The sequence below is a fragment of the Phyllostomus hastatus genome, unplaced genomic scaffold (genome assembly GCF_019186645.2).
Source record: "Phyllostomus hastatus isolate PE091 unplaced genomic scaffold, TTU_PhHast_1.1 phas_scaffold_21, whole genome shotgun sequence".
NCBI lineage: Eukaryota > Metazoa > Chordata > Mammalia > Chiroptera > Phyllostomidae > Phyllostomus > Phyllostomus hastatus.
The window spans coordinates 36,216,233-36,230,093 of record NW_025334017.1 but is presented as its reverse complement, the minus strand read 5'-3'; the positions used below and the strand labels follow the sequence as shown (position 1 = coordinate 36,230,093).

General features: G+C 43.8%; 1 protein-coding gene across 1 annotated transcript in view; it reads right to left on the bottom strand.

Annotated features, from left to right (window-relative positions):
• Positions 1-13,861, bottom strand: part of DEPTOR (DEP domain containing MTOR interacting protein) — a 120,142-nt gene that overhangs the window by 59,502 nt on the left and 46,779 nt on the right. The gene's annotated exons all lie outside the window — the stretch shown is intronic.

Sequence of the window (13,861 nt, the reverse complement as noted above, 5' to 3'; positions counted from 1 at the left end):
CTGACCAAGCTCCACCCTACCTTTCAAAAAAGCCTAGTATTTCTTCCCAAAGGTATTAATCCATTTCCCAATTTGTTGTTCTACTGAGAATTGGTTCTACTACCACTATAGACTGAAAGTTTATATCTTCCCCAAATTCACATATTGCAACACTGGTGCTCAGTGTGATGGTATTTGGAGATGGGATTGGGACATGATTATGTCGTGCAGGAGGGGCCCCCATGATGGCATTAACAGCCTTACAAGAGGAGCCGTGAGAGAGCTTGCTCCTGCCTTCTCTCTCTGTGAGGACACTCGGAGACCACTGTCTACAAACCCAGGACTGATCTTCCACCAGACACTGGATCTGCCAGCCCCTTGATCCCGCACGTCCCAACTGCCAGACTATGAAACGTAAGTGTTTGTTGTTCAAGACATCAGTCTAAGTGGCCAGACAGACTACAGCAACTCCATAAATCACTCCCTTCCGATCCCCCGCCCCCACATAGCTTGTTTCTCACACCTACCTTCCCGTGCACGTTTCAGGTTCTCTAGCTTCTGTCCTCACCACGCCTCCAAAAACAGTTCTCACTGGGGCCATAAACATGCTCCCCTGCGTCCATATACAATGGGCCTTTTGTAGGTGCCCATTATGGTCGATGTTAATAGTGTCAAGTGCTGTTGATCACTCCCCTCAGCTAGAGGGCCATCCCTGCACGGGTTTGCCTCCCATCCAGACAGCTTCACCCCAAACTAATCACACCATTTCTCCCTGCTTCAGTGTCCCCAAACTCACAGTAAACACGAAGGACACTATCTTGTCTACTTCCATCCCTGGCTTGCTGTGATCATCAAAACTCTTTGGGAAGAAAAGGGCCTAAGTATATAACTATATGCTCTCATACTGAGTACTTATATTTAATATAATAATGACCCTTCCTAGAAGATGGAAAGGACAATTGCTATATATCCATCAACATAAGTGACAGAATCACAAAGACATTCTATAGGCGACAACGTGCAAAGATGGCCACGCCAGCTCCTCTCATGTCTCTTTCCAATGTGACTTCAGCGCTTCTCCCCTCAAGAGACGGAGTCTATGTCCCCTTCCCTTGACCCCGGGGAAGCGCGGGGTTTGTGAGCTGCACCGGCAAACTTCATGCAGCAGGAGTGACATATGACACTTCCGAGGCGAGGCTTTCAGAGGCCTTGCAACTCCCACCTTGACCCCCTGCAATGCTGTGATGAGACCACCCTGTAAGGAAGCGAGTCTCACCTACTGGAGGTAAAGAGGCCACAAAGACAACTGGGGTGCCCAGGTGACAGCCAGCACCAATTCCCAGACACATGAAGGAGGCTGTCCTGGGCCTTCCAGGCCAACTGACCCTCCAGCAAGCACATGAATGAGCTCAAGGAAAAAACCTCAGGACCCACAGAACCCAGAGAAATAACACATCATTGTTGTCTTAAACAACCAAGTTGGAGGTGATTTGTTTCACAGGAAGAGATAATACCCGTACTGATAGGCAACAGCAAAAAGATGTGAAAACCCACAAAAAGAGACACATCACCCTGCTCAGAAAGTACCGAAGGAACAATGAGCAAATATTAGCAGGTTCTGGAAATAAACTGCATGGAATACAGCCACGTGGGGCTAGGCCTGGGAGCCTACATGGGTGATGGAACTCATGCGCCCATGTGTATGCCCACATAGGAATACTACCATTTCTTCACCTCCGTTGGCGGCCCTCAAGGTATTTTGGAGTGAAAATAGGGTAAAATGAGCCTTCTAAGTTTGCCAGTTTTGTACCTTATTTCCTCTAAGAAGTTGCGTTCGATTCCACAAATATGGACCATGCACTACTTCCATATTCCCCGCCAAGTCCCTTTCCAGAGCCCTAGCCCTGGAGGAATCGCCTACTTGCTTCACTAGGAACTTTTTGAGACAGAGGTCCCTGTCTACATGGTTCACAGTTGTTTCCAGCACAGTAGGTCTTTAAAAAGTATTTGCTGAAGTGAAACTCGCCTCTATGCATTCCTGCGCCATGCATCACTATCCAAAGGTATATTCAGAATGCCCCCCTGAGGACAACCCCGTGCCGAGAGGAGGTGAATCCAGAGCTCCTGCCCTGGCCTCTGTCTCTGTTTCTAATCACTCTTCCAGCTCAGAGATTTTGTTTCAGGGTGTGGGGAGGACAGGTGCATGGGATTTTACTGATGTCACTTCTTGTAATCAGAAACATGACCTGCCAGCCCTCTAGAGCTCCTGCTAACTAGCTGGTGGCCTCTGGACAAGTGGCCGGTCAGTTGCTGCTGCCAAGAAAAAGAGGTCAGTTGGCCAGCCTGCCTGCAGTGGTGCGGCTTGCCACTTACAACACGCACCACCACCTTCAGCTCCTCCTTATTTTGTTTCCCTTTGGAATCAAGTCATGTCGCCATCCAGTTCCTCTCTTTAAGACCAGGCCTTTCGTGGGATATAATTTCAGGATTCCTATGTAGGCACAGTGGTAAAGCAAAAATTTGACTTAGTGCTTGTTCCAATGATGTTTTTCTATATAACAAGCTACCCCCAAGCTGGGTGGCTTTAAACCACCACCATCTGATTACATCATTGGATTCTGTGGGTTGCCTGGGGCTGAACTGGGCAGCTGCTCTGTCGCTCTTGCTGGAGGTCACTTGCACAGATGCAAGCAGATGGTGGCCAGGACAGGGCGCCTGGCCCTGTGGTGCTCCTGCACCAGCAGACCCTCTCTTTCCAGTGAGGCAGGAGGAACACTGAGGTGCAGAGATAAAGAGAGAGGAGGCAGATGCTGCCAGGACAGTTTTATGGTTTTATTGAGATACAGTCTACTTCCACGCACTGAACTCATTTCATGTGTACAATTCAATGGTATCTGGTATATACACAGAGCTGGGTATACCACATTTCGTTCATCCATTCATCTGCTGACCACTATTTGGGTTGTTTCCATTTTTGGTTATTGTGAAAAATGCTGCTCTGAACATTCATAGACAAATTTTTGTGTGGCCATATGTTTTCATCACTCTTGGATATACGCATAGGAGTAGGATTGTGGGGACATGGGGTAACTCTGTTTAGTCTTCTGAGAAACTACCAAACTATTTTCCAAATGGTTTAACCATTTTATATTCCCACCAGTAAAGTATTAGTTCTAATTTCTCTGCATCCTCACCGATATTTGTCATCATTTTTTTATTAAGGCCATCCTAGTAGGTGTGAAGTGGTACCTCAATGTAGTTTTGATTATCATTTCCTTCATAATTAATGACATTGAGCGTGTTTTCCTGTGCTTATTTGTCCACTTGTATGTCTTCTTTGGAGAAATGTCCGATCAGATCCTTTACCCACTTTCAAATCAGGTTACTTGTCCTTTTATTATTGAATTTTGTGTTCTTCACATATTCTAGATCCAAGCTCTTTATCAGACATATGATTTGCAAATATTTTCTCCCATTCTGTGGGTTGTTTTTCACTTTCTTGGTGGTATCGCTTATAACCCAGAAGCTGTTTAATTTGGATGTAATCTAATGTATCCATTTCTCTTTTGTCACATGTGCCTTTGGTGCCACATTTTGGACACCATTTCTTAGCTCAAGGCCATAAACATTTACACTTAGGTTTTCATCTAATGGTTTTATAGTTTTAGTTCAATGATCCATTTTGAGTTAATTTTCCTATAAGACACAGGAGTCCAACTTCATTCCTTTACATGCAGCTCTCCAGCTGTCCCAGCACCATTTGTTGAAACGACTATTCATTCATTCCTTGTTGAATTATCTTGGCACTCTTGTCCAAAATCAGTCAACCATGCCAGCCCTTCTTAATGCCTAAGCTCAAAAGACACAGATGTCACTCACCCTGAATTACATTTGCTAAGGCCATCTGACACATGCCAGACCCAAGGGGAGGGGACACACGGACCACCTCCTCATGGAAAGAACCATATGCACATACAGGAAGAGGTGGAAGTATTTGGGGCCATCTTTGGAGACCAGCTACCATACAGCTTTATTTTAATCAGTCAGCTGAATGGCAATTCCATTCCGTATAGCCCATGCACGGTTTTACACTTTCTCTTCTTCATTTAAGATTTTTTACTTCACTTAAAGTGTGAAATAGTTTCAAAAGCATCAGCTCTAAAGACAAAGATAGCGTCAAATCCTCACCCTGCACACTTGTTGGCTACATGACTCTGTTTTCCCAGGCGGACGACGGGGATAACAGTGGTGCCTCCTTGGTGAGCCGCTGTGCAGCTTCCGTGTGATCACGCGTGAAATGCTTCAGTTGTGGTGCCGGCACACCGGGAACACTGAACAGACTTCAGCCACGAAGATATGATGATGATGATGATGATGATGATGATGATGATGAAGAAGAAAATGAAGATGAAGATGATGATGATGATAAAAGTTTTCTGGATGGAGCCATTGCTTAATCAAGTCAAACACCTTTCTTTGTGGCAAAAATGAATGAAGACTGTGTCTATATTACACTAGACAAGATTAACAGCTCCATTTTAATTAGTCATCAGAAATGTGTATGATGCTCTGAAACTCTTAGATTTTATGGAACAAATTCAATTTTGGTCAAAACTGTCCTGTGCTGGCCTATCATCATTACATCAAGCCACAGGCCTTAGAAGGTGTTAGGCATTAATAACACTCACCTCCGGCAAGTACTCCCCAGATGTTGACCGTGCATGTGAGCTCACTTCAACCTTTCCTGCATATACGTGAGTCAGATTTCCCAGACTCTCTGTAACCCAGGGGAAGGCAGCATTACAATAGAAGGAACTGCTACATTTAGGGGCCAGTACAGGAATAGAAATAAACTGATAGCAATCTCCTTGTACATTGAAAAAAATTCCAAAGAGCTGAAAAGGCCCTATAGAACGTGGGAATGTATGGGAATGGGATTCAAGGGCACAAACTAGGCAGAGAGTCAAAATAACTCATGGGCTATTGGGCCAAAAACATGTTTTAGATTTTTTAGAGAGAAAGCTTTTTAAATAGTCCTCTGTGACTATAATAATAAGTTATTTTAAAAAGCAAAACAAAAGCTCCATATATATAGTAACTATTCAAAAATAAAAAATCATTTATCCAAATACTAAAAGTTCTGTTTACCCCTGGGCATAACTTATGATTTTTCTTCTCTCTTAATAGAATTCTCTATTACTCTAATTATTCCCCAGAGACAGTGTATTTGGTTTGTAACTGAAGGAAATGTTATCAATTAAAAAGTTGTGTGAAGGTTAAGTTTATGTTTAACCAGATGACTTGTTGCTCACAAAATACTTATATTCCCAGTATGATAAAGTAGCTCCCAATGTACAACTTACGTACTTAGATGTGTAACACTGACTTCCGTAACTGGCAAGCAAGGATTAATCAGGCAGAAATGCTTACAAGAGTATTGGTATTTCTGAGTACTACACTATTATCTATAGAACGGATGTTACACAGAGAAATTGACATAATTTTCCTAACAATTAGGTTTGAAGCTAGGAAACAGAAAGCTGTTCAGGTAATACTTATGAGCAAAAATATTACATACTGGAAAAAGTAAGGGAAAGGGAGGAAAAACAGCATTTCACCCCTTTGCCAACACATATCTAATTACCTTCCTTCACTTGTTTCCCTGAATTGAACATACTTATTTTTGTCTTTATTCCATACTCAGGCTGTGCCCCCATAGCTTTCCTCCTTCCTTTTCCTGGAGAAATCTAAACTATTCTTCAGAAAAAAAGGGGGCTCATGGTGCCGGGGTACAAGTTGTTCACTGCACCAGGGAACCTAGCTTCAGGGAGAAACAAGGGCCAAAATCCAGCCCCCGCCCTTGGGGGCGGTCTGGGGTGGACAGGAGCCACTGCATTGACCTTGACTGAAGGCAAGGTCAATGGGAGCCTGGTCCTCCTCGTACAAACCTGCTAAGTGAGGGGGTGGGGCTCTGTTTTAAAGGCTGGATTAAGTATAGTCCCCTCTTTGAAAGCATCCCAACTAAAAAGCAGTCCATAGGGATCTCTTGTCTTTTTTGAACTTAAAGTCAGGACTGGGATTTATATATCCTCAATATTTTTTAAAAGATTTCTATTTATTTTGAGAGAAGAAAGGGGAAGGGAGAGAGAAAGAGATGGGGAGAAATAGCAATGTGTGGTTGCCTCTCGCACACCCCGCACCAGGGACCTGGCCTACAACCCAGGCATGTGCCGTGACTGGGAATCGAACTGGTAATCACTTGCTTCACAGTCTGGAGCTCCATCCGCTGAGCCACACCAGCCAGGGCTATCATCTCGACTTAAAATGTACTATATTTACCCCCCTAACTAAACTAGAAACTTCTGAAGGCTAGACACCACATCTTAAATGGTTTTATTTCTTAGAAAACCAAGCCCTGGAAGGGGGTATATATTAGGTGCTTAATAAATATTTATTCAGCAACTGACTGGAAACTAAGAAGACCGCAAGCAACAAAAATGGAGAGTGTTATTAGTCTTTGAAGGATAAAGCCCTCCCTCTTGGCTTGCTATTTTAAATTTGCTGGAAGCCAGAACTTCGTAGTGTTTGCTTTAAACTCTGAAGAGACTGATATTCTGAAACCTAAGTTGTAATTTGCACATTTCCCATGGTTCTAAGTGTTGTTGTATTAAACATTTCATAACCTAAATCAGCTGTAGATAGAAGCTGAGTGTGGAGTCCAAGTCCATGGCCGTCCTAAAAGGCTAGGTTCTACGATGGTTTCATAACCATAAAATTATACAAGAGGGAGAGACACCAAGCACTTTTATGATGAATTCAAGACAACTCAAGTCTCTGCGAGCCTTTTCAAACAACTGTTCAGGGAAGCTGGGTTCTCAAACACATTATAAAAGCTCTTTTTAAAAGAGTGGTTATTATTTAGTTTGGAGGCTCCCATAATTATTAGAAAATAGAAGGATTTAGTGTCAGAAACAAAAGAAGAGAGGGAGGTAACGAAAAAGTTTAGGAGGGGTAGAATGAAGTAATGAAGAAAAACTGAAGACAATACCAACCAGGGAACACATATCTGAAAGAAGACTGATGCAAAACTGAACCCAACGACAAGAGGTCTCAGGGCTGCTAACAGCAGAGCTGCTCTGTCCCGCACATTTGTGGGAATGGTGTGAAAGCGGAAGGGAGACAGTCCCTGCAATTTTTTGTTAACCAAGGTCTTCACTGTCCAATCATAGGACTACCACCCTTAAAACAGATTTAAAACCACGGCCTTGACACGCTTATGGTCAGTGGATTTTTGCCAAGGTGCCGAGGCCAGCCAATGGAAAAAGAATCGTCTTTTCAACAAACGGGGCTGGGGCTATTAGAGTCACACGCAAAAGAACAAAGTTGGACCCTTGCTTCATACTCTTACAAAAAAATGACTCAAAATATGTGAAAGACCTAAATGTAAGAGAAAAACCATAAATCTTTTTCTTTTGCAGTCCTTGCAAATACTTAAATTTTTCGGCAATTTTATTAATATTTTTTAAATTTTATTTTAATCATTGTTCAGGTACAGTTTTCTGTCCTTTACTCCTACTCCAGCCCACCCACCTCCCTCCCATTTCCATCCCCCAACCCCTAGTTTTTGTTCATGTGTCCTTTATATTTGTTCCTGTAAACCCTTCCCATTGTCCCCTGAAATTCCCTCCCCTCTCCCCTCTGGTCACTGTCAGTCTGACCTTCATTTCAGTGAAAAACCATAAATCTTTTATAAGAAAACATAAGGGTAAATCTTTATGACCTTGGATTTGACAAAGAATGCTTAGATACAAGGATGCTTGGATTCAACACTAAAAGCACATGGGACAAAAATAAATACATAAATAAATAAGACTACATCAAAATAAATAAATTAGACTATGACAAAATTTTATGCTTTAAAGATACTGGCAAAAAAGTGAAATGGCAACTCACTACATGGGTGAAGATATTGGCAGATCTTATGTCTGATAATGGATTTGCATCCAGAACACATAAAGAACACTTAAAGCTCAATAATAAAAAGACAAATCACCCCATGTAATAGTGGGCAAAAACGTCTCACAAGACCAAAGAAGATATACAAATGGCCAATAAGCAAATAGAAAGACACTAAGCATCATTAGCCATCAGAGACCTGAGAGTCAAAACCACACCACTTCACACCCACTGTCCAGTGGGAGAGCAAGCATTAAAAACCTATGCACACAGCTGATAAACACTAAAACCGAACAAGAAGTATGTGTGGAATGAAAGGGAAGCAAGGAATGGAATGCCTAAGTCTACCAGAGGGAGCTTTGTAGCTCCAGGTCAAGGAGATGGGAGTTGACTTTGAGAGACACAGGCTTAAGGAGCAGCCAGCAGGACAAGCAGTTTGGTGTTGAGTAGGGGCAGGGTGGGGCAAGGGTGGGTGTGGGAGGGACTACAAAGTAGAAGGAGATAAACTTGGGAGATTGTAGGAGACCGTTCTGTGTGGTGTGGGCCCAGGTCCTACTTGGAGATGCATAGGACTCACGCCCACAGATAGGTTCTCCTGTGGAGAATCAGGCCTGCAATGTGCCTAGGCCGCTTTGAGTCTTGCTCTTGCTGAAAAACTCCCTCACCCTGAATTGAGGACATTTACTGCAAAGTAACTTCCTAAAATCCATACTAAACCTTCCAGGGGTGAGTGTAACCAGTTCAACCACTTTTGCCTTTTCATTTGCAAATATCCCTCTCCTGTGATGTGATTAGCAACATTGGCTCCTTTGTTTTCTGTAAAAGCTAATCACCTAATGCAAATCTGTGCATAGTAAATGAGGACTATCATAATATGCCAGGAAACCCAATTAAGTCTGGTCACAGCAAGGGCCAAGGCTTTTGCTCCCCTTGAGAGAAAAGCCATGCTGTCCCTTTTCCTCCACCAGACTCAGTAGTCCGTGTGAATGTCTCATTTCATCCATAATGATGTGGACACTGCGGGCCAGTGTCTGCATCAGGAGATAGGCAGCCATTCTGTCGGAAAGGCTTCAGAGCCTACAGGTGAGGGAGTGGACAAACTCTGAGCTCAGGCGTACCCACGAGGATAACAAAGATGAAACAATGGTGCTCTGGTATGAAGATCAGTCCCCTTTTTCTTTTTATTATGACAGCTGTGCTTTCAGTTCAACAACTGTATCAGCACTTAACCCCCTCTGGGCTGGTCACTAGCTGTACACAGAACGAGTCAAGGTTCCTACTCTGGAAGACCGAGAGGAAGCAAGGTAAACAAAGTTCTTGAAATCCTGAAACTGCTCTGACACAACTTTGATTTCACCCACCTGCTGGACACCAGTAGCGAGTCATCAGGACCAAAGCACCAATGCGAAGCTCAGTCTAGGGGAAATGGGATAAAGAAACACCCCACCAACTGTTGTTCACATGGATGTGAACCACTTCTCAGCCGTCTCTTACCACGGAGCAGTGAAATGTGATGGAAAGGTCAGACTTCGGTCTTTCTGAATCTGTCTGGGCTAGTGCAGGAAGGAACTATAAGGAGCACAAAACAATACCCCGGGCCACACCAGAGGAATCTGGAAGTGAGCTAGTTGATTACCGTCTCTTCCTCTCTCGCCTATTCACACGAACAGTTCCAGAGAGACAGCGGCAATGGGAAGCAGTCTTGGGTTTGACTCTCTGAACTGTGACGTCCAATCCTGGGTTTGTTCTGTATGTGACGAGGATAATAATGCTTGCCTCAGCGGTGCTGTGGAAATCAGACCTAATCTGTACAAAGCGTCTAGCGTATCACCTGGCACACAGTAGAGGTGAACAAAAGATACGCACAGCTACGCACGCACACACGCTCCTGAGAGTGACACCTGTCAACACCTGTCAGTCCTCGGCAGGCTGGGCAGTTCTCCAAAGGGGCCAGAGGAGCCAATTCCAAGACTCCGGGAAACGAGATGCCATTCAAGCGGTGGGTGAAACATGAAAGAGCCAAAGAGGTTCAGCTTCTTAAGAGCATCTTTTCTGTCCTAGAGAAGGCTCATGCTGATGCAAAAGTTAATTTTAGTTAGGATGTGAAACGATGGTGGCATACAGGAGGCAATTTTTAAAAAATACTCTTTGGGTGGTGGTTCCCTAAGTGTGTTCAGTTTATGAAAATGTATTCAACTGCACACTTACAACACGGCCACTTTATATCTATCACACTTCAAAACATTTAACTTTATAGTGGAAGTTTAACAACAAATTGAATGTTCATGAAGTTAAAAATGTTATTTGGACTTTCCTTCTCTCTGGCTGAGCCGCTCTTTTGTTAGGAGCTGTGAAATTACTAAATGCTTTTTGTCACTTGGTGCTTTTTTTTCATTTGGTGGAACAATGCCTTTGCTTACACTCCCCAGCTCTGTGTGAAAAAAAAAAAAAAAACCAACCATAATTAAGTAGGGGTGCTTTCATTTAGCACACAAAGCAAGGAAAACAACATAGCAACTATGCTTTTTGGAAGCATCTCTGCCTTTAAAGACAAAGCCACTTACCCAGGGAGCCTCACACGGAGCTTCAAAAAATGGAGGAACACCCACCCCCTCCCGCCCCAACCTCCATCTGCATCACTCAGACCAGACCCACTTGCACTTTGTTGCAGTCTCTGCCTCTCCTCTCAGAAGGTCCTCTCCCTCTGCTACTCTGTGTGTTGTTTTTTTTCCCTCTTTGTTGCAGAATGTTTGGGGAAGCCTCACCCTGCCCCATTCCCCATGATCCATTCACTCTAGAATCTCCACACTGGAAAACAAACAAGAGCTGTTTCCTTTAGAAAAGACTCCGGGTTCCTAATCTCTTCCAGATGGACTAACATGACACTTGATGTCAGCGCGTCATTGGATTCAAAGAATGCTAGAGGTGGTATTCAACGTCTCCAGGTTTACTCTAGGTTTACTCTAGGAATTTAAATTTTTAATTTTGAACGCCAATTGTCGGGAAGTACAGAGCCTGCGCTATGAGCAACTTTTGGCCAGGAGCACTCTTTGGGAACTGGAGACTTAAAGCATGTCACTTAGCTAGTGTCAAATTCACTTTCCTCCCCTGTAAATTGATGGTGAAAATTTCTCCCTCTGAGAGGTGTAGGAAGAATTAAAAAAAAAAATTGTGAAAACTACTTAGGATGGTGCCTTGAGCTCAGAAGTGCTCAGGAAACAATGACCATGATTATAATTCCTGTCCTTTGAATGTTTATCATTAGAACTGACAATGAGTAAATACAATCCGAATAATCTTACAGTAGCAAATACAGACTAATGGTTTCATTCAAATCTGAACGTTCCATAGGTTAGGGATAAAAGGGCCCATCCATTGACTGCTTTCCTAAATAAGAATGACCACACATCCGTGTATCTATTCATCCCTTCAACGAACACTTCTTGGGCACATGCTGGACACTGAGGCTCTGAGGTTGTTTGTGGTTTCAAGGTCAGGGCATCCAAGATCTTCTAGTCAAGGCAGAGAGACTGAAACATCACCAAAAGCATCACCTTGGAGAGAGGGCTGCTCTGGTTGCTAGGCTGGACCCCAGAGTGACACAGGAGCAGAGGGGGGGCCCAAATAATTCATTGTAATCCAACCTACTCCATACTCATACAACAGTGGCTACTGAGAGGGCCCTGTGCTAATTCTAACCATCACATCACACCTGGTGCACTCTCAGAAACCAGTGCCAATTCTAACCATCACATCACACCTGGTGCACTCTCAGAAAAACAAAGAGCAAGAGCAAGTGACTTTTCCTCTGATATGGTGTGGGCCTCTCTGCCTTCCTCCCCATTCAAGAGAGGACACAACTCATTTCAGAACCCAGGGGGATCTCCTGGGCTCTGTCAGTCAGGGTCCCAGCAGGAAACCACAGGAATGTGAGAAGGGGCTAATGAAAGGTAGTTTATAATAAAAGAACTCCTAACTGCTATGGGCAGGGGCAAGGGAAACTAACAGGGATGGTGAAGCTCCCAGACGAACAGATGGTGGAGATCATTAACAACTTCAGGCTTAGCGGGAGAGGGCCGTTTCCAGAGCCTAAACCAGACACATGTCAGGAAAGGGCTGCTTGACAGGAGCTCTGGCCTTCATTAGCTGAGAAGGAGCAGGGAAATAAATATTCTGACCTCACTGTCCTCCCTCCCACCTACTTGCTGCTAGTGCCTCCCACTGGCCTAGTCATCTGCAATGGGGCCTGTTGCAATCCAAACACACCCCACTGCGGGGCCCAAGGCAGGTGGGAAAGGGGTAGAGAAGAGACCTGGAAAACAGTCATACCCTTCCATCTCATCACGCTGAAGATAATTCTAGTGCACAAAGATACGTCTTTTTAACGCAAGTTGGTAACACAAGGATACCTTGACTACATGCATTTTCCTTATGTATTAGAAACATAACATGTCTTGCATTCAATGAATCTCCATGGAATTTTATCTCATTTAGTCCTGAGATACATACTATACATTTTCTTCCCATTTTACAGATGAAAAACAGCCTCACAAAGTCTGAATGTCTTGGTCAGTGGCAGGGAAAGAACTGTGACACATGCCTCTCCAACTCCAGAAATCTTAAGTGGGTTTTCCAGCCTACCAAGTTGAAAAGTAATTACAGAGAGAGATCAGCGAAAGTCAGTGTTGTAGAGACTTGATTCGTAGCCTTGCAATTACACAGGATCAGGAAATCTTGGCAGAAGGGGCCAGCACCATCAATCTCCATCAATGAATCCAGTCTACTGTTGATGCGGCAACGTGTTTACCTTTAAATCAAGGCATTTCTAAATAACCAACCAGAGCTAGAAGTCCTTAGGTGACAATGTAGGGCTGATGGCTTCTGCCAAGCACAGCTGACCTGCTACCTGCTCTACATGTGAACACAGCTCTAACACTATTGCCATTTACTGTGTAGGAAGGGGACGGTGGCATTGCCAAGAAACAGCCAGGAGAATGCAATTTCCAAAACCAGACCCAAGGACTTAGCAAGAGCCAGGAGAACACCTTTTTCAGACCCATTAAAAAAAATCTATTAAGTTGCTTATTGTTTACTGTGATTTAGTGGTTTTCAGGGTCGCTGTCGCCTGTATCGAAGCTGTAGGATCTTTGCAGACTGAAAAACAGTTAATTTAAGATTGTGGGCTCTGGAACTGGAAACCAGGATTCAAAATGTTCCCCGTGCTTTCTGAATGTGTGAAGTTAAACAATTTAGTGCACCTCTCTCATCTCAATTTCCTTATTTGCCAAAAGGAGAATAACAGTCTTTATCCGTGTAACAGTACTGGTTTAGAACGAGGCTTTAATAAGACAGTGCACGTGCTGAGACAATAAAGTGCTTGGTACACGATGAGCACCAGTGATGCCCTATGTGTGTTGCTTTCATCATCATCATCATCAGAATCTCCAGGTTTACTCTGCTGTCTCTCCCACTCCTGTTGAGGAAAAAAACCACAAGCCCCAAATCTAAATACCTGATCTAACTGTAGTTGCACCCTCTTCCATAACCATGATCTTAATTAACCAGCATGGAGCTTTCTGATCAAGCACCAATGGACCTCCCCGTCCCCCAGAGGAAGGAGACGCCGTCTGCATGATAAAAACCCTTCTCTCTCCCCAGAGAGAAGATGTCCTGCCCCAAATCATCCTTTCTTTTCTGTCACTAACAGCTCCCTTGACCCACCCTTCTTCCAAGAACAAATCTTCCACTTTGTACAAAATCTCTAATGGCTGGAAGGGAAGCTGCCCAATTCGTGACTCGCTGAATAAAGCCAATTCGATTTCCCAGTTTACTCAGTTGAATTCTGTTTTTTAACACTTCTCTGCATGTTGAATGAAACCACAGAGCTTTTTGTCCTAAAGGTGTTGTTCAACACCCTGTAACAAGA